Here is a 19,431-nt window from a genome sequence, read left to right on the forward strand (position 1 = left end):
GCTTGCAGTCCCTTAATCTCGCTGTGCCTCCCTATCACCCCTCCCACATCACTGCTCGCAAGCCCCTTGCCGTCACCAAAGTCTCCCATCCCAGGTACTTTGCCACATTCTATATTTGTCATACCTTTCACCATTGTTTCATTTACTTATATATATATATATATATATATTATTCCGATTTTGCCCTGTGCACGGAAGACGCCACTCCACCAGGATTAGGTTAACAAACCTTTAATAAAAGCAAACAGTTTTCCACCAGAAATTGTTCATGGACGCCCTGACGCGTTTCGAGGCAACATGCCTCTTCCTCATAGGGCTAAGCAGTAAGTGCGTGGCTTTGATGATTTTAAATTCTCCCAATTTGCATGCCGCTCCCACCTGGGTTTCTCCACAGCATGCTGGGTATTGTAGTTTAATTTGATGCCTTCGGTGGCTGACGACGGGTCTGCATGCCGGAATCTTGCCGGTATGAAAGCACTGGGACTGCTTTTCATTCAACAGCCTTTCCAAACGGAGTCCTACTGAAAGGATTTTAAAGACGTTAAAGAAAGCACAAATTATTGACAGTGCGTGGTTAGCCACCGAAGGCATCAAATTAAACTACAATACCCAGCATGCTGTGGAGAAACCCAGGTGGGAGCGGCATGCAAATTGGGAGAATTTAAAATCATCAAAGCCACGCACTTACTGCTTAGCCCTATGAGGAAGAGGCATGTTGCCTCGAAACGCGTCATGGCGTCCATGAACAATTTCTGGTGGAAAACTGTTTGCTTTTATTAAAGGTTTGTTAACCTAATCCTGGTGGAGTGGCGTCTTCCGTGCACAGGGCAAAATCGGAATAATTTTGTCACGGAGCCCGGCCGTGGGAGGATGCACCGCCCGTGAAAAAGAGACGACGGGTCTGCATGCCGGAATCTTGCCGGTATGAAAGCACTGGGACTGCTTTTCATTCAACAGCCTTTCCAAACGGAGTCCTACTGAAAGGATTTTAAAGACGTTAAAGAAAGCACAAATTATTGACAGTGCGTGGTTAGCCACCGAAGGCATCAAATTAAACTACAATACCCAGCATGCTGTGGAGAAACCCAGGTGGGAGCGGCATGCAAATTGGGAGAATTTAAAATCATCAAAGCCACGCACTTACTGCTTAGCCCTATGAGGAAGAGGCATGTTGCCTCGAAATGCGTCAGGGCGTCCATGAACAATTTCTGGTGGAAAACTGTTTGCTTTTATTAAAGGTTTGTTAACCTAATCCTGGTGGAGTGGCGTCTTCCGTGCACAGGGCAAAATCGGAATAATTTTGTCACGGCAGCCCGGCCGTGGGAGGATGCACCGCCCGTGAAAAAGAGACGACGGGTCTGCATGCCGGAATCTTGCCGGTATGAAAGCACTGGGACTGCTTTTCATTCAACAGCCTTTCCAAACGGAGTCCTACTGAAAGGATTTTAAAGACGTTAAAGAAAGCACAAATTATTGACAGTGCGTGGTTAGCCACCGAAGGCATCAAATTAAACTACAATACCCAGCATGCTGTGGAGAAACCCAGGTGGGAGCGGCATGCAAATTGGGAGAATTTAAAATCATCAAAGCCACGCACTTACTGCTTAGCCCTATGAGGAAGAGGCATGTTGCCTCGAAACGCGTCAGGGCGTCCATGAACAATTTCTGGTGGAAAACTGTTTGCTTTTATTAAAGGTTTGTTAACCTAATCCTGGTGGAGTGGCGTCTTCCGTGCACAGGGCAAAATCGGAATAATATATATATATATATATATATATATATATATATATATATATATATATATATATATATATATATATATATATATATATATATATATATATATATATATATATATATTACCTACTGGCGGTCGCCAGTAGGGATATATAGTTAGGACCTAGTTACCATAGGAAATTGCGAACATTCTATTGGGAATTACTTTGGCGCCGATTGAGGGATCTGCCTGTAATTTTCCTTAAATTTGCCTCGCTGCGCTCCGCTCCTTCCCTGAAAGTTTCGGGGGGATTCGTCAAGCGGGGGCCGAAAAAAAAGGGGGTCCCAAAACGTGTTTGCTCCATGTTAATTTCTATAGGGACATTCTGACAAGGCTACAGCTCGAACGGCTGAATGGAATTACACCAGATTTGGCAAAATGGTAGGGACTGGTATGCAGAGGTGCCTTTTGTATGTTTGGTGTAAATCCCTCCAGTAGTTTTTGAGAAAATTGAATGTGAAATTGAGTCCAATGCAATTTTCCATAGGAACTTTAGACACAGCTACAGCCCGAACGGCTGAATGGAATTACTGCAAACTTGGCAAAATGGTAGAGCCTGGTATGCAGAAGTGCCTTTTGTATATTTGGTGAAAATCCTTTCAGTAATTGTTGAGAAAATCGACTTTTTTCAAATTATATATCTATAGGCGGGACACGGTGCGCTCACGGGCTTGCACCTTCCTTGCACTGTCCTTGCACGTGCGCGGACCTTAGCGTGCGCGCGCGGAATTCTGATTGGCTGTTGAACGTCTGTCAACATTCCATTCAGTCAAAATGAGGAAGTGTTGTCCGCCATCTTGTTTTTGTGGCAGATGATAGTGGTTGTAAACAGAAGTGTAATAGTTGACAAGGAGGCAGGGTAGAGATTCCTGAGCCCCCTAGGTTTTGTCATGGTGTCTGTAAAGGACCCCGAAGGTTGAAAAAAATGTTTAAAAAAAAATGTTTAAATCGCTGGGTCCGCGCACCGTGCGCGGACCGCGGCTCAAAAAGACAAAACAGAAATACATTAAAATAAGAAGTTTCAGTGTTTAGATGTTGGTTGAGTGCAACATTGAGTGATGACTCTTTCACCTTTGGGTTTAGGTAGGTGTTTTGTGGAGAGTTAGTATGGTAATTGGTAGAGAGCATTGGGGGTAGGTAGAAGATTATGTGAGTTTGAATGTGTTGATAATTTGAACCAATTAAAATGTTACTTTGGTTTTGATTTTGTGTGTGATGAAATGTGATTGGCTGGGTATTTGAATATGTATGAAAAATGAGAGGGAAACACAGCCATTTTGAGATTTTAGTGTTTGAGGTATACTAATGAGGTGTGAGATTGAGACAGAATTTACTGTACAACAGTTTTCTAGAAGGTGAGTTGTTAATTTGTAAGGAGAACTCTGTTGTTCACTTTAAGTTAATAGGAAAAATGCTTTCTGTTAGTTATTTAATGTTTTTCTGTTATACTTATGGATTGAGTAGGGCAACATCAGATGCAGTGCTTTATATTTCTAATTCTTGCTTGATACTATACATTGTCCAGGGAAACACGGCCATTTTGTGACTATAGTGTCTGAGGTACTTTTGTGTGGACATTTTGGTGTTCAATTTCTGGTGTGAGATTTACACAGTAGTAACTCTTCTTATAGAATTTAATAGTTTTTTCTCTGCCCTATCTCACTCTTACCCTGCAACATCTCACTGTCTTTCTCTTTCTTTTAATAGTACACTTACATCAATAATGGTGGAAAATGAAGAGTCATTTGACATCGTTATAGACATTTTTGTGACTGTTATTGAGGATGTTCCTGTTGATGAGAGTAATCCTGAAGGAGAGCTTTATGATGGAGGAGATGGCATGGATGATTTCTATGATGAAACCTTGGATTCAGATTTAATGGAAGCTTTGAAGTTCATTGAGTTTGAGGATTCTTTTTGGGAGAATTTCAATATTGACATTGCTGATGATGCAATCTTAGACGATCATTCCCAACAATAAATTTAAATTTAGTAAATAAATATTGTATGAGAATTTATACTTAACTAAATGTAATTTATGAGGTAGTAGTCCATTTCCATTTAGTTTTATTTTTTTAACTAAAATTCCAATAGGTCCGCGCACCGTGAGTGCTCGGTAAATGCACGGTGCGCGAACCCTATCGCCGCCATTTTGTGGTTTCAGAAGAGAGTGAAAAATATAACTTAAAAACGTGGGAAGGGGGTAGGGTAGAGAGTCCCTGACCCCTTATGCCATCTCAGTGGGTCATTCTAGGACTCCTAAGGTTAAAAATATTGTTTTTTAAAAAAAAATAACAGAAAACACGATAGGTCCGCGCACGGGGAGTGCTTGGTGAGTGCTCGGTGTGCGGACCTCGGTAAAAATTAATATAAAAAATAAAGTAAAAAATTATATTTGAGTGTTTACGTGTTAGTTGGCTCTAAAAAGAGCCGTTGTGTTCATTGTGGTTTTTTTGGTACCTACAAGTACCAATGCAGAGTCTGATGTTACAGAGATAGACTCAGTTCCCTTCATCAGTGAAATGTACACCATCTGTCCTATAGATGCCTTGCATGTTGTAACGCAAGTTGTTGTGGTATATACAACCCATTCCATAGTCTCTCATGTATGCAGAAACAGATTTATTTACATGTTTCCTTGCTTTCTCAATCTGTGTACAAAATTGATTGGACCAATTTCATTTTTGTCTTTGGCATATATTGGAATAGACAAAGGCAGTTTGAGGAAAAAGTGACATCAATTGTCCAAAGGTAGCATTTCCAGACCAACCCCAGTCAAAGTGCATAAGTCATTTCCACCACAGTACACAATTATAAGGTCAGGATGTGGGAGATGCATGAAGGATTTCACCAATGGTATCAATTGGTGACATCTCAATCCTCTCTGGCCAATCCATAAAATATCCACATTTGGTAAATCAAGGTTTAAAATTCCTCTGTTTGTTGCATACCTTTTAGACCAGAATACAAAACTGTGTCCTACAAACCATACTGAAGGCATCTTCAAGGCAGGTCTGGTTGTACTCAGATGAGGGCTGTAAATGAAATGGCAGTTGGAAAGCTTGCATTGTAGAAAAAAAAGAGGAGGACATTCACTGCACTTGAAGCTTAAGAAATGATTGGTGCTTTCTGAAAATGGAAAAGAGCATATTAGGGTGCATAGTTTTGTTTTTTAAAAGAAGCCATTCTATTGGTTCAGAAAAGGTCATTGAAAGGAACATTGCACATGATGTGCTGTTATTTTGAAAGCTCTAACAACCTTGGTGGATTCATTTGCAACAAAGTATAATGAACTTTTAAACTCTGTTCTTCCTTAGGTGGGAGTTACCATGGTGACAGGTTGAATGAGCACTAGGGGGATGGGTGAATATTATGTGAGTTTGAAATTGTGGGAATGTAGAACCAATTGAAATGTTAGTTTAGTTTTGAAATAGTGTGGGAAGAGATGTCATTGGTTAAGACCTGAAATATGTGTGAAGAATGAGTGGGAAAGTGTGCCATTTCTGGTTTCAGTGTCTGAGGTGCATTTCAGAGATTCTGTTTAAGAAAATCTGCTGTGTGTTTGACACTGTTTTATATTTTCAAAAGCGATTTTAAAGGTGAGTAATATAGAGAGAGTGCTGTTTGCAGTATTGGGAAGAATAACAAGCATATTGGGCTTCATTCCTGTTGTATTTTGAAAATGAGTCAGGTTTCTGCATTGTAGTGTAGTGTTCATTTAAATGGGCTGTGCTCTGTGTGTAAAATGATTTACCATGCTAAATGTTTTTTGATAACATGTGTGGCTTAAAGATTTTTGACAAGGATCACAGTGAGTGTCTGTGTGAATTAAGGAATTATTTTTTTACCTTTTTCCATAATGTTAGCTGTGTGTGCTTTACAGTTTGTATTTTTTAGTTTATAAGGTAGACTTTTTTTTAATTGTTTTTTATGCTTGGATTCAATGCTGGTATAGAGATAGTGTAATGGTTTCATTGGACTTGTAAATATGCTCCTCTTTTAGAAGTGCCTTGTGCAACCTTTAACATGGGTGGAAGCAGTGAATGTATGGAGAGGGATAGGAATGGCAGATAGAAAACCATATGAAATGGTGTGCGAGATGCATAAAGGATTTCACTAATGGCATCAATTGAGATGGAATATAAGATAAAGAGGGGCATATTTACAAGCCGCTTGCGCAATGTTTGACATTAATGCTGGTATAGAGATAGTGTAATGTTTTCATTGGCATATTTACAAGCCCCTTGTGCAATGTTTGACATTAATGCTGGTATAGAGATAGTGTAATGGTTTCATTGGCATATTTACAAGCCCCTTGTGCAATGTTTGACATTAATGCTGGTTTAGAGATTGTGTAATCGTTTCATTGGCATATTTACAAGCCGCTTGCGCAATGTTTGACATTAATGCTGGTATAGAGATAGTGTAATGGTTTCATTGGCATATTTACAAGCCCCTTGTGCAATGTTTGACATTAATGCTGGTATAGAGATTGTGTAATGGTTTCATTGGCATATTTACAAGCCCCTTGTGCAATGTATGTGTGACTCTGTCTAAGATCACAGTGATGGGTGAATCAAGCTTCAGTCACAGTGTGATCTTAGGCACATGATCAGAATGTTACATATAATGTACCCAGCTCACACAGCCCTCACAGCCCACACAGCTCACATCCCACACAGCTCTCACGGCCCACACAGCTCTCACAGCTCTCACAGCTCTCACAGCCCAGACAGCCCACACAGCTCTCACAGCCCATACAGCTTTCACAGCCCACACAGCTCTCACAGCCCACGCAGCTCTCACAGCCCACGCAGCTCTCACAGGCCTCACAGCCCTCACAGCCCACATTCTCACAGCCCACACAGCTCTCACAGCTCTCACAGCCAACACAGCCCACACTCCCACAGCCCACACAGCTCTCACAGCCCACACAGCTCTCACAGCTCACACAGCCCTCACAGCCCACACAGCTCTCACAGCCCACACAGCTCTCACAGCCCACACAGCTCTCACAGCCCACACAGCTCTCACAGGCCTCACAGCCCTCACAGCCCACACAGCTCTCACAGCCCACACAGCTCTCACAGCCCACACAGCCCACACAGCTCTCACAGCCCACACAGCTCTCACAGCCCACAGAGCTCTCACAGCTCTCACAGCCCACACAGCTCCCAGCCCACACAGCTCACAGCCCACACAGCTCACAGCCCACACAGCTCTCGCAGCCCACACAGCTCTCACAGCTCACACAGCCCACACAGCTCTCACAGCCCACACAGCTCTCATAGCCCACACAGCTCTCACAGCTCTCACAGTCCACACAGCCCACACTCTCACAGCCCACACAGCTCTCACAGCCCACACAGCTCTCACAGCCAACACAGCTCCCACAGCCCACACAGCTCTCACAGCCCACACAGCTCTCACAGCCAGCTCACACAGCCCACACAGCTCTCACAGCCCACACAGCCCACACTCTCACAGCCCACACAGCTCTCACCGCTTACACAGCTCTCACAGCCGACACTGCTCTCACAGCCCACACAGCTCTCACAGCTCACACAGCTCTCACAGCCCACACAGCCCTCACAGCTCACACAGCCCTCACAGCATGCACAGCTCTCACAGCCCACACAGCCCTCACAGCCCTCACAGCCCTCACAGCCCACACAGCTCTCACAACCCACACAGCTCTCACAGCCCACACAGCTCTCACAGCCCACACAGCTCCCACAGCTCTCACAGCCCACACTGCTCTCACAGCTCTCACAGCCCTCACAGCCCACACTCCCACAGCCCACACAGCTCTCACAGCTCTCACAGCCCACACAGCTCTCACAGCTCACACAGCCCTCACAGCCCACACAGCTCACATCCCACACAGCTCTCACAACTCTCACAGCCCATACAGCTCTCACAGCTCTCAGAGCTCTCAGAGCCCATACAGCTCTCACAGCCCACACAGCTGTCACAGCCCACACAGCCCTCACAGCCCACACAGCTCTCACAGCCCACACAGCTCTCACAGCCCACACAGCCCTCACTGCTCACACAGCCCTCACAGCCCACACAGCTCACATCCCACAGAGCTCTCACAGCTCTCACAGCCCATACAGCTCTCACAGCCCTCACAGCCCACACAGCTCTCACAGCACACACAGCAAAGAAACACTGGCAAAGACAATAACGGCAGCAAAGAAACTTTGGCGCCGATTGAGGGATCTGCCTGTAATTTTCCTTAAATTTGCTTCGCTGCGCTCCGCTCCTTCCCTGAAAGTTTCGGGGGGATTCGTCAAGCGGTGGCCGAGAAAAAAGGGGGGTCCCAAAACGTGTTTTCCGGTGCGCGTACCCTTGCGATTTCTCGAAAAAAATATAATTTACAAGACAAGAATATGAATTGCTTTGAGAGATCCGTAAAGGATTTTACTAATGGCATACATTCAGATGGAATATACAAAAAAGAGAGGCATATTTACAAGCCCCTTGCGCAATGTTTGGCATGGGTGCAAGCAGAAAATGCATGCAGAGTAATAAAATTGGCACACAGACAAGAATATGAAATGCTGTGAGAGATGCGTAAAGGATTTTACTCATGGCATGAATTGAGATAGAATATACAAAAAAGAGAGGCATATCTACAAGCCCTTTGCGCAATGTTTAACATTATTGCTGGTATGGAGATAGTGTAATGGTTTCATTGGCATATTTACAAGCCCCTTGTGCAATTTGTAACATTAATGCTGGTATAGAGATAGTGTAATGCCAATTTTATTACTCTGTATGCATTTTCTGCTTGTATCCATGTTAAACATTGCTCAAGGGGCTTCTAAATATGCCCCTTCTTTTTGTATATTCTATCTCAATTAATGCCATTAGTAAAATCCTTTATGCATCTCTCACGGCATTTCATATTGTTTTCTATCTGCTATTCCTATCCCTCTGTATGCATTTACTGCTTGCATCCATGTTAAAGGTAGCGCAAAGCGCTTGTAAAAAAGGAGCATATTTACAAGCCCAATGAAACCATTAGCACTATCTCTATACCAGCATTGAATTCAAGCATGAGAAACACTTTAAAAAGAAGTCTACCGTATAAGGTAAAAGATACAAACTGTAAGCACACACAGCTAACATCAAGGAAAAAGATGAAAATATAAATCCTTAATTCACATACACACTCAGTGTGATGCTTGTCAAAAATTGTAAAGCCAGTCATTTCAGCAAAAAACATTTAGCATGGTAAATCGTTTTAGGCACAGAGAGTGAGATGACACATACACACAAACAGACAGATGGTGTATGCAGAGATTGAGATGACACACACATACAAACAGAGAGATGGTGGAAGGAGAGAGTGAGATGAGGCATGCAAAGAGGGAGATAGTGCAGACAAAGAGTGATATGAGACACACAAAGAGAGATGTGAACTAGTGTTTATAATGTTTAGTCAATGTATTTGCTATGTGTTATGTTAGTAGTGGTCTATAATATGTCACATTTTTCTTTTCAACAGATTGTAAATATCTACAGAGTCATAAAAGATTATGCCTACGAAAGACCGCCAAAAGAGATTTTATAAGAAAGTTTTATTGACCAAGAGGACTCAATTAGAAGATTCATGCAAAGGACAATCTTCAGAGAAAAGAAAATATGCTCCTGGTAATGCACCTGTGCTTCCTGTTGCTTCAGAAGAAGTGCTGGGAGTAGAGCCCTGCTCCTCTGATGATCTTTTTATTACAGCTTTACTCCAATTGTTTGGGTGTATATTCCGGACATGGCATTCCATGCTATAAGTTCCAAAGATGTACTGTTTCTGTGGATTCCCTCTTGAAAGTACTGTGTGACAGATTTTACATGTGACAAAAGGCGCATTTACCTTTTTCTCTCTTTCTGGGTTTTTAAAAAATTTCCGTACTATGGACTCTCTCTGTGTTCTAGGGGTTTTAGGAACAAACTCTTCTGAAGATGAAGTAGAAGAATCCTCAAGTTCCTTGTGTTCAGAATGCTCTTGTCCAAAGGCTATTAGTTTCTGGCAACGAATGCATTGCATCATCAAATTGTTATGTTCAGGTTGGATATTTGCAACCATTGATGCTTGCATTGGTGGTGCTGTTGCTTCAGAAGAAGTGCTGGGAGCAGAGCCCTGCTCCTCTGATCTTTTCATTACAGCTTTACTCCAATTGTTTGGTTGTATATTTCGGACATGGTGTTCCATGCTATAAGTTCCAAAGCTGTACTTCTTCTGTGGATCACCTCTTGAAAGTACTGTGTCACAGATGTTACATGTGACAAAAGGCACATTGACCTTTTTCTATTTTTCTGGGTATTTAAAAAATTTCCGTACTATGGACTCTCTCTCTGTTCTAGGGGTTTCTCAGGTTCCTGCTGTTTAGCCATTTCAGTAGATTTTTCAAGAGCAAAGTGCTGATGAAAAAAGGTGTTGCTTCCTCGAAAGCCAAAGAAGAATGATGAAGATGGGAGGGGTCTTTCAAGAATTAGAGTAGGAAGTATTATAAACCAATAAAATCTTTTTTTATAAGGTCACATGGTTGGACGTATGCTTACGGAGTGTTTACGGAGCGTTTACGGAGTGCTCACGTAAGGTTATGTTGCGTTTACGTTTTATTTACAGAGCGCTTACATCATCTCATGATGTGCTTATGTGGTACGCACCCTTGTGACATTTATAATTGTTTAAATAAAGTTATATATGTTGTTAAAAAGTTTAAAATAAACATGTTCTTTATTATCTCAGTTAATATGTTCCTTTATATTGTATAATGAATATGTAGATATAATGATTTAGCACCCTCGTGATATTTATAATTGTTTATATAAAGTTATATATGTTGTTTAAAAGTTTAAAATAAACATGTTCTTTATTTTCCCAGGTAATGTGTTCCTTTATATTGTTCAATGAATACGTAGATATAACGATTTAAAGTTTACAAAACTTTCAGAGGTAAATAATGAATTCCTGTGTACATGCATATCTGTGCATGTACATTTGTGCCATGTGGCACACATACATGTCGTAAGACCATGTATGTGTGTGACATGGCACACAAGTCAAAATCAGGGGTGCAACAGGCCGTCAAAGTGACAACCTGTCCCCCTTGTCAATTCGGTATTTACTGATTCGGTAATTGCCATTGATTCCTATTGGCCTCAAGATTTATAGGAATCAATGGCAATTACCAAATCGGTAAATACCGATTCGGTAAAATGACTGAATTATACAGATTTGGTAATTTCAAAAGAGAAATTACCTACATCCAAATGGCCTACTTTTAAATATTGAAGTGGTATGATTTGGTATTTATGAGTAGGTAAATCGAGATTACGTACATCTGGCCCATTGAGTTGTAACATATTTATATACATATGTTACATTTCAGTGCTTTGGAAGTAGTACAGTATACTATAGGTAAACACCTTATAGGTTTATGCTGTACCACATCCTTATAGTTTTGCACTTTGACATTCAGTATGACAAACTTTTACATACAAACATAGAAGTTTAGTTCTTTTTTAACCAGTAGAGGTAGTTGTAAAAAGAACTGTTTGGTACGCACCCTTACAAGATTTGTCATTGCTTAAATAAAGTTATATATGTTTTTTAAAAGTTGCTTAAATAAAGTTATATATGTTGTTTAAAAGTTGCTTAACTAAAGTTACATATGTTGTTTAAAAATTAAAATAAACATGTTCTTTATTTTCCCAGATAATGTGTACTTTTATATTGTACAATGAATATGTAGATATAACGATAACACTTTTGGGGGTAAATAATGAATTGCTGTGTACATGCACATCTGTGCATGTACATTTGTGCCATGTGGCACACATACATGTCGTAAGACCATGTATGTGTGTGACAAGGCAAAGAAGTCAGAATCTGGGGTGCAACAGGCTGTCAAAGTGACAACCTGTCCCCCTTGACAATTCGGTAATTTTACCGAATCGGTATTTACTGATTCAGTAATTGCCATTGATTCCTATTAGCCTCAAGGCCCATAGGAATCAATGGCCATTACTGAATTGGTAAATACCTATTCGGTAAAATGACTGAATTAAACAGATTCAGTAATTTCAAAAGAGAAATTACCTACATCCCATTTACCTACTCTTAAATATTAAAGGGGTATGATTTGGGACGCGATGTAGGTAGACATTTACTGGTCGGTAACGGCTAAATTTGGCCGTTACCGACTGGTAAATGCCTTTTCCTACGTAGGAGGCATTTATTTACAGATTTGGTATTTTTACCGATTCTGTATTTACCGAATCAGTAAAATTACCGAATCGGTAAATACAGATTCGGTAAAAATACCAAATCTGTAAATTCTAATGTAGGTAGCACTGTTGATCGTGCTAGAGGCGTCTAAGAATTCGTTATTTACCACTCAATACAATTGGGTGGTAAATAAGGAATTCCTGTGTACATGCACATCTGTGCATGTACACCTGTGCCATGTGGCACACATACATTCCTAAAGGGCATGTATGTGTGTCACATTGCACACAAGCCAAAAACTGGGGTGCTACAGGGTGTCAAAGTGACACCCTGTTCCTCCTGGCAGGATTCGGTATTTACCGATTCGGTAATTACCGAATCGGTATTTGCCATTGATTCCTATGGGCTTCAAGGCCCATAGGAATCAATGGCAAATACTGATTCGGTAATTATCGAATCGGTAATTACCGAATTTCACCGAATTGGTAATTAATTCGGTAAAAATACCTACATCCCCATTGCCAGTTCTTAAATACCGAATTGGTATGATTCGGTATTTAAGAAGTGGTATTCTGGGATTACCTACATCGGGCCCTTGGTATTTATGAGTAGGTAAATCGAGATTACGTACATCTGGCCCATTGAGTTGTAACATATTTATATACATATGTTACATTTCAGTGCTTTGGAAGTACTACAGTATACTATAGGTAAACACCCTATAGATTTATGCTGTACCACATCCTTATAGTTTTGCACTTTTACATTTACTATAACAAACTTTTACATACAAACATAGAAATATAGTTCTTTTTTTGACCAGTAAAGGTAGTTCTAAAAAGAACTGGGTTTTTGTTTGTATTTTTTTGGGTTGCTAGAAAAACGGTGTGAAAAATGGACTTTCTAACCAAAACAATTGTTCAACATGAACAAACCATGAAAAATAAAGAAAAAAATTATTTGGTGCACTTGTGGCTCCTGTTTTTCTGCAAAATAACTTCTACGGACTGTTGTCCGAAGGAAACTAATTTATTGCACTGTATGCACTGCATCATTAGATTTTTCAATTCCGGCTGGATATTGGCAATCGTGGAAGCTGGCATTGGTGGTGCTGTTGAAGTACTAGGAGCAGAGCCCTGCTCTTCAGATCTATGCACCACAGCTCTAGCCCAATTGTTGGGGCGCATATTGTTAACATGGCGTTCCATGCTATAGGTTCCAAAAGAGTATTTTTTATTTGGATTGCCTCTTGACAATACTGTGTCACAGATGTTGCATGTGACATGCGGTGCACTGACTTTCTTCAAACCTTCTGGGAATGAAAAAAACTTCCACACTATGGACTCTTTTTTAGATGGATGGGGGTCCTCTTCCACATATTCTTCTGAAGAAGAATGTTCTGATTCCTCACGGTCAGCCATTTCCAAACAAGCCAGGAGCTGTTGAAAGTAGATGTTGCTTCTCTGAAAGCTAAAGAAGAATGATGAACATGGGAGGGGTCTGTCTACAATTGGAGTAGGAAGTATTATAAACCAATAAAATGTCCTGTTTTTAGGTCACATGGTTGAACGTAATCTTAAGGAGCGTTTACGTAAGCTTACGTAAGCGTATTATTTACGGAGCGGTTACGTCATCTTACGATGCGCTTACGTAATACGCACCCTCCAAGATTTATAATTGCTTTAATAAAGTTATATATGGTCTTTAAAAGTTTAAATTAACATGTTCTTTATTATCCCAGATAATGTGTACCTTTACATTGTGCAATGAATACGTAGATATAACGATTTAAAGTTTATAAAAATTTCTGGTGTAAGAGCTCAGAGATTTTACGTTGCGCGGACGGAGCTCTTACGTTGCGTGCACGTGCGACGCACCCTCGCGAGATTTGGTACTACTTTAAAAAGTAATATACTGTTGTTAAAAGTTTGAAAAAAACATTTTCTACATTGAAGCAAATATTGTCTACCTTTAAAACCAACGTTAAAAACGTAGATATTATGTGTTAGAAATTTTTTAAAATTTGTCGGGGTAAGAGCTCAGAACATTTACGGTGTGCTTTCGGAGCGCTCACGGTGCGCAGACCCTGTAATCATATAAAAAAAAAACTTGAAATAAAAATATATATATTCACTGAAAAAACTATAGGTTTGAAGCCTTACATAGTTAGGTATTAGCAATTAAAAAACCTTGCAAATTTACTGAAAAAAACATAGGTTTCAGGTCATATATAGTTAGGTATTAGCATTTAAAAAACCTACGAAATTCACTGAAAAAACCATAGGTTTCAGATCATATATAGTTAGGAATTAGCATTTTAAAAAACGTGCAAATTCACTGAAAAAAACATAGGTTTCAGGTCATATATAGTTAGGTATTAGCATTTAAAAAAACATTGAAATTGCTCCTATATAGTTAGTTGGACGAACTATATTTCGCGCACCCGCAATCCACTGCTGATGATGTCACATATTACATCATTCATGACATGGTCAGTGACATCACTGATGACATCACTGATGACATCTCAAATGACATCACTGATGACATCACTGATGACATCTCAATTGACATCACTGATGACATCATTCATGTGATAATACGATGCACCTCCTCACACTCTAATCTAACCTTTGATACACCCAGTCTTAAATACAAACTACCATTCTTGAAACCATTAACACACCAATACCAGTTACTACATACGCACTCACTGATTCCTAGGTTTACACACACATCCACTCATTCACCCATACAATCACTCATACATACAGTCACTCATCAATACAATACTATCATATGCACTTATACACCTATAGAGACACTCACACACTTTCACTCATCCATGGAGTTTCTCACACACCTAGTCAATCATGCAAAGAATCAACCACACTCCTATTTCCTCATCGATACAGTTATACACACAACACCTTACTTATTCAAACATATACTAACACATACTTACTCTCTTAAACAATCACTGATACAAGTACACATTGATCCATACAGCCACTTGCATAATCACTGGCTCTCATGTATAGTCATTTATATATACCAACTCTCACATGCACTGTGTTTTGCATATGTACTTACTTGGACATGTAGCATTGAGATATACATTCACTCACCAACACACCAATGCACACAGTAAACCGCCCATACAGCTGTTTCCATATGCACTCTTGAACTCATACACCTAGAGAATCAACTGCTCACACATCTATGCACAGAGTCACACACCTCCCAGTCACCCACACACACACTCAGTCTCACATACAAATATTTGGGCAACCAATCAATGACCCATATAGCCACTCATATAGCTACTGATCAACACATACAGCATCTTACACAACAACAGACATACTGATGCAAACATTCAGAGAGTTTAGTCACTAACCCATGCATTCAGTAAGACACACTTAATCACTCCCTCATACAGTCAGTCACACGCCTACTAAATCCTTCATCCAGACACTTATACATCTACTCCTTCTTCAATATGTAAAATATATTTAAACTTTACAGAAACACACAGTCGCTGGATGATGTCATCAGTGATGTCATCAGTGATGTCATTTGAGATGTCATCAGTGATGTCATCAGTGATGTCACTGACCATGTCATAAATGATGTAATATGTGACATCATCAGCAGTGGATTGCGGGTGCGCGAAATATAGTTAGTTCAACTATCTATATAGGTGCAATTTCAATGTTTTTTTAAATGCTAATACCTAACTATATATGACCTGAAACCTATGTTTTTTTCACTGAATATATATATATATATATATATATATATATATATATATATATATATATATATATATACATATAATTCACGGAAAAAACATAGCTTTCAAGGGTGTTATAGTTAGCTGGACATTTCACTAGTACAAAACCATAGAAACTCCTCCGTTATAGTTAGTTCTGCTAACTATAACTTGCGCGACCGCAATGCACTGCTGATGATGTTACATATTACATCATTCATGACATGGTCAGTGACATTACTGATGACATCACTGATGACATTTCAAATGACATCACTGATGACATCATCCAGTGAATGGGGTTTAGTTTGAAATTTAAATATGTATTTTATATATATATACCAATCTGTATTGAAGATTGAGTAGATATATAACGGTCTAGCTGGATAATTTAGTAGCTATCCGACTGTCTGTTTAAGTGAGGAATTAAAAGTTTCTCACTTAATACATGGATTAGTAACTAAACTATGTGAATGTGTGCATCACTGTCTCTGTTGTTGTATAATATGCTGCATCAGTTGGTCACTAACTACATGAGTGTGTATATTAGTTATTGATTAGTTGGGTGAGTATTTGTATGGGAGTTTGTGTGTGGTTGGATGGGGTGTGTGTAACTCTATGCATAGATGTGTGACTGATGGATTGACTAGGTGTAAAGGTTTAAGAGTGCATGTGGAAACAGTTGTTTGGGTGACTGAGTGTATTTATGTGTGTGTTGGTGAGCGAATATATGTTTTAGTTCTACATCTTCAACAAAGTAAAAAAATAAAAAAAGACATTGTATGTGAGAGTTGGTGTATATAAATAAGTAAACGTAAGAGTCAGTGATTGTGAGAGTAACTATATGAATGAGTGTATAATTGTAATGGTGATTTTGTAACATATTAACTATGAGTTACTATGTTTTTGAATAAATGAGGGGTTGTGTGTATAATTGTGTAAGTGAGTAAATGTAAGTGTGATTAATTTTTTTCATGAGTGAGTAGGATGACTGCATAACTGACTAAGATGACCGCTGATGCGTCAATGTCTATATATGTGTATAAGTGCTTTTAATAGTGTTCTAATAATTAGTGACTGCATGTATAAGTGATTCTGTTGTTGAATGGGTACTTGTGTGTGTAGACTTAAGAATCAGTGAGTGGGTATGTTGATGATGTAATATGTGACATCATCAGCAGTGCATTGCAGGCGCGCGAGTTATAGTTAGCAGAACTAACTATAACAGAGGAATTTCTATGGTTTTGTACGGGTGACATGTCCACCTAACTATAACACCCCTGAAACCTATGTTTTTTTCTGTGAATTTCGAAGGTTTTTTAAATGCTGATTTCTAACTATAATGTCTCTGAAACCTATGGTTTTTTCAGTAAATTTAAAAGCTTTTTTAAATGCTAATTTCTAACTATACCGTCTCTGAACCCTATAGTTTTTTCAGTGAATTTCAAAGGTTTTTTAAATGCTAATTTTTAAGTATAATAGTAGTTATACCTATTTTTTGTACTGATTTTCTACAGTTTTTAAATGTTTATTTATAAATATTTTATTTATTAAATAACATTATATATTTTTCTGAAAATTGCGAGAATTTTTTTTTTTTAAATCAAACTGAAATATTGTTTCATTTTTCTGTTTTCTTTTTTTCTTTTAATATATTTATATTATTTTCTTTTTACGTTTTTTTTCCAATGTTTTTTCTGAGTCCCGCACCCAAAGAATACACATCACGGTGGGTGCGCGTATTCTAGCCACCATTTTAGAAAAGTTGTGAAGGATCCACGTACGTTGTGCCACGGCTGCGTGTTTTTTAGTTACATCATATACATTTAATATTATGTGATGTGCGCGATTGGTATGTGACAGTCCGAGACTCCTGCTCCTGCGCATTCGCGACACATGCGCATTACGGTATGCAACGCTTGACTCCAGTGGCATGGAAAGCACGGGACCCACGTCTGGGAGACTTACTTGTTATGAAAATTCCTAAATTCCTCATTTACTACAGTCTCCTCAGTGGGAAATACTTTCAGGTTTTTTACTTTGGTTCCATCAAGAAGGCATTCAGATGTGTGACACATTTCCCATAAATTCGGAATTGTAGCACTCTAGTTGCTCATTAGATCACTGTAGTAAAGCTACTGCTCACCAGGGAAGTCTGCTGCTGGTATTCAAAGTGCATGTTTCAGTGTGCATGTTAGAATCTTTTGATGAAATAGAAGAGGATTTGAGAAGTTAAAATGTGCCCTAATTTTTCTTTCTGCAGCACTTATCATAATTTCTGTGGCAAAATGAAGCCCCTCATTTTGTTCCTTTGCAAAATAAATATTTTAAGTGTTACCACTTTATTCCAATCAAGATGGCTTCATGTGTTCCATACTTGTGTCATAAGTAAGACTGTTAGCGCTCTAGTTGTTCTTTAGAACACTCTGGACATTCTGTCATTGGGCTATACTTGGGCTACATGTGGGTGATATTTGTGCTAAAATCGGGCTCTTTTGTCTCTGGTGGCCATCTTGGGAGACTTATTTGTTATGAAGTTTCATAATTTCCTTATTTACCACAGTCTCCTCAGTAGGAAATACTTTCAGTTTTTTACTTTGGTTCCATCAAGAAGGCATTCAGATATATCACACATTTGAAATAAATTCTGAATGTTAGCTCTCTAGTTGCTCATTAGATCACTGTGGTAAAGCAACTGCTCACCAGGGAAGTCTGCTGCTGGTATTCAAAGCACATGTTTCAGTCTGCATGTCAGAGGTTTTTTAATGTCATAAGTAAGACTGTTAGCACTCTAGTTGTTCTTTAGAACACTCTGAGACATTCTGTCATTGGGCTATACTTGGGCTACATCTGGGTGATATTTGTGCTACACTTGGGCTCTTTTGTCTCTGGTGGCCATCTTGGAAGACTTATTTGTAATGAAGTTTCCTAATTTCCTCATTTACTACAGTCGCCTCAGTAGGAAATACTTTCAGTTTTTTTACTTTGATTCCATCAAGAAGGCAATCAGATGTGTCACACATTTGCCATAAATTCAGAATGTTAGCACTCTAGTTGCTCATTAGATCACTGTAGTAAAGCTACTGCTCACCAGGGAAGTTTGCTGCTGGTATTCAAAGTGCATGTTTCAGTCTGCATGTTAGAATTTTTCAATGAAATAGAAGAGGATTTGAAAAGTAAAAATATGCCCTAATATTTCTTTCTGCAGCACTAATCATATTTTCTATGGCAAAATGAAGCCCTCATTTTGTTCCTTTGCAGATTAAATGTTTTAAGTCTAACCACTTTATTCCAATCAAGATGGCTTCAGGTGTTCAATACTTTTGTCATAAGTAAGACTGTTAGCGCTCTAGTTGTTCTTTAGAACACTCTGGGACATTCTGTCATTGGGCTTTACTTGGGCTTCATATGGGTGATATTTCTGCTACATTTGGGCTCTTTTGTCTCTGCTGAACATCTTGGGAGACTTATTTATTATGAAGTTTCCTACTTTCCTCATTTAATACAGTCTCCTCAGTAGGAAATACTTATCAGTGTTTTACTTTGGTTCCGTCAAGAAGGCATTCAGATATGTCACACATTTGCCATAAATTTTGAATGTTAGCACTCTGGTTGCTCATTAGATCACTGTAGTAAAGC

This window comes from Lissotriton helveticus, chromosome 3_1 (assembly GCF_964261635.1).
Source record: "Lissotriton helveticus chromosome 3_1, aLisHel1.1, whole genome shotgun sequence".
Taxonomy (NCBI): domain Eukaryota; kingdom Metazoa; phylum Chordata; class Amphibia; order Caudata; family Salamandridae; genus Lissotriton; species Lissotriton helveticus.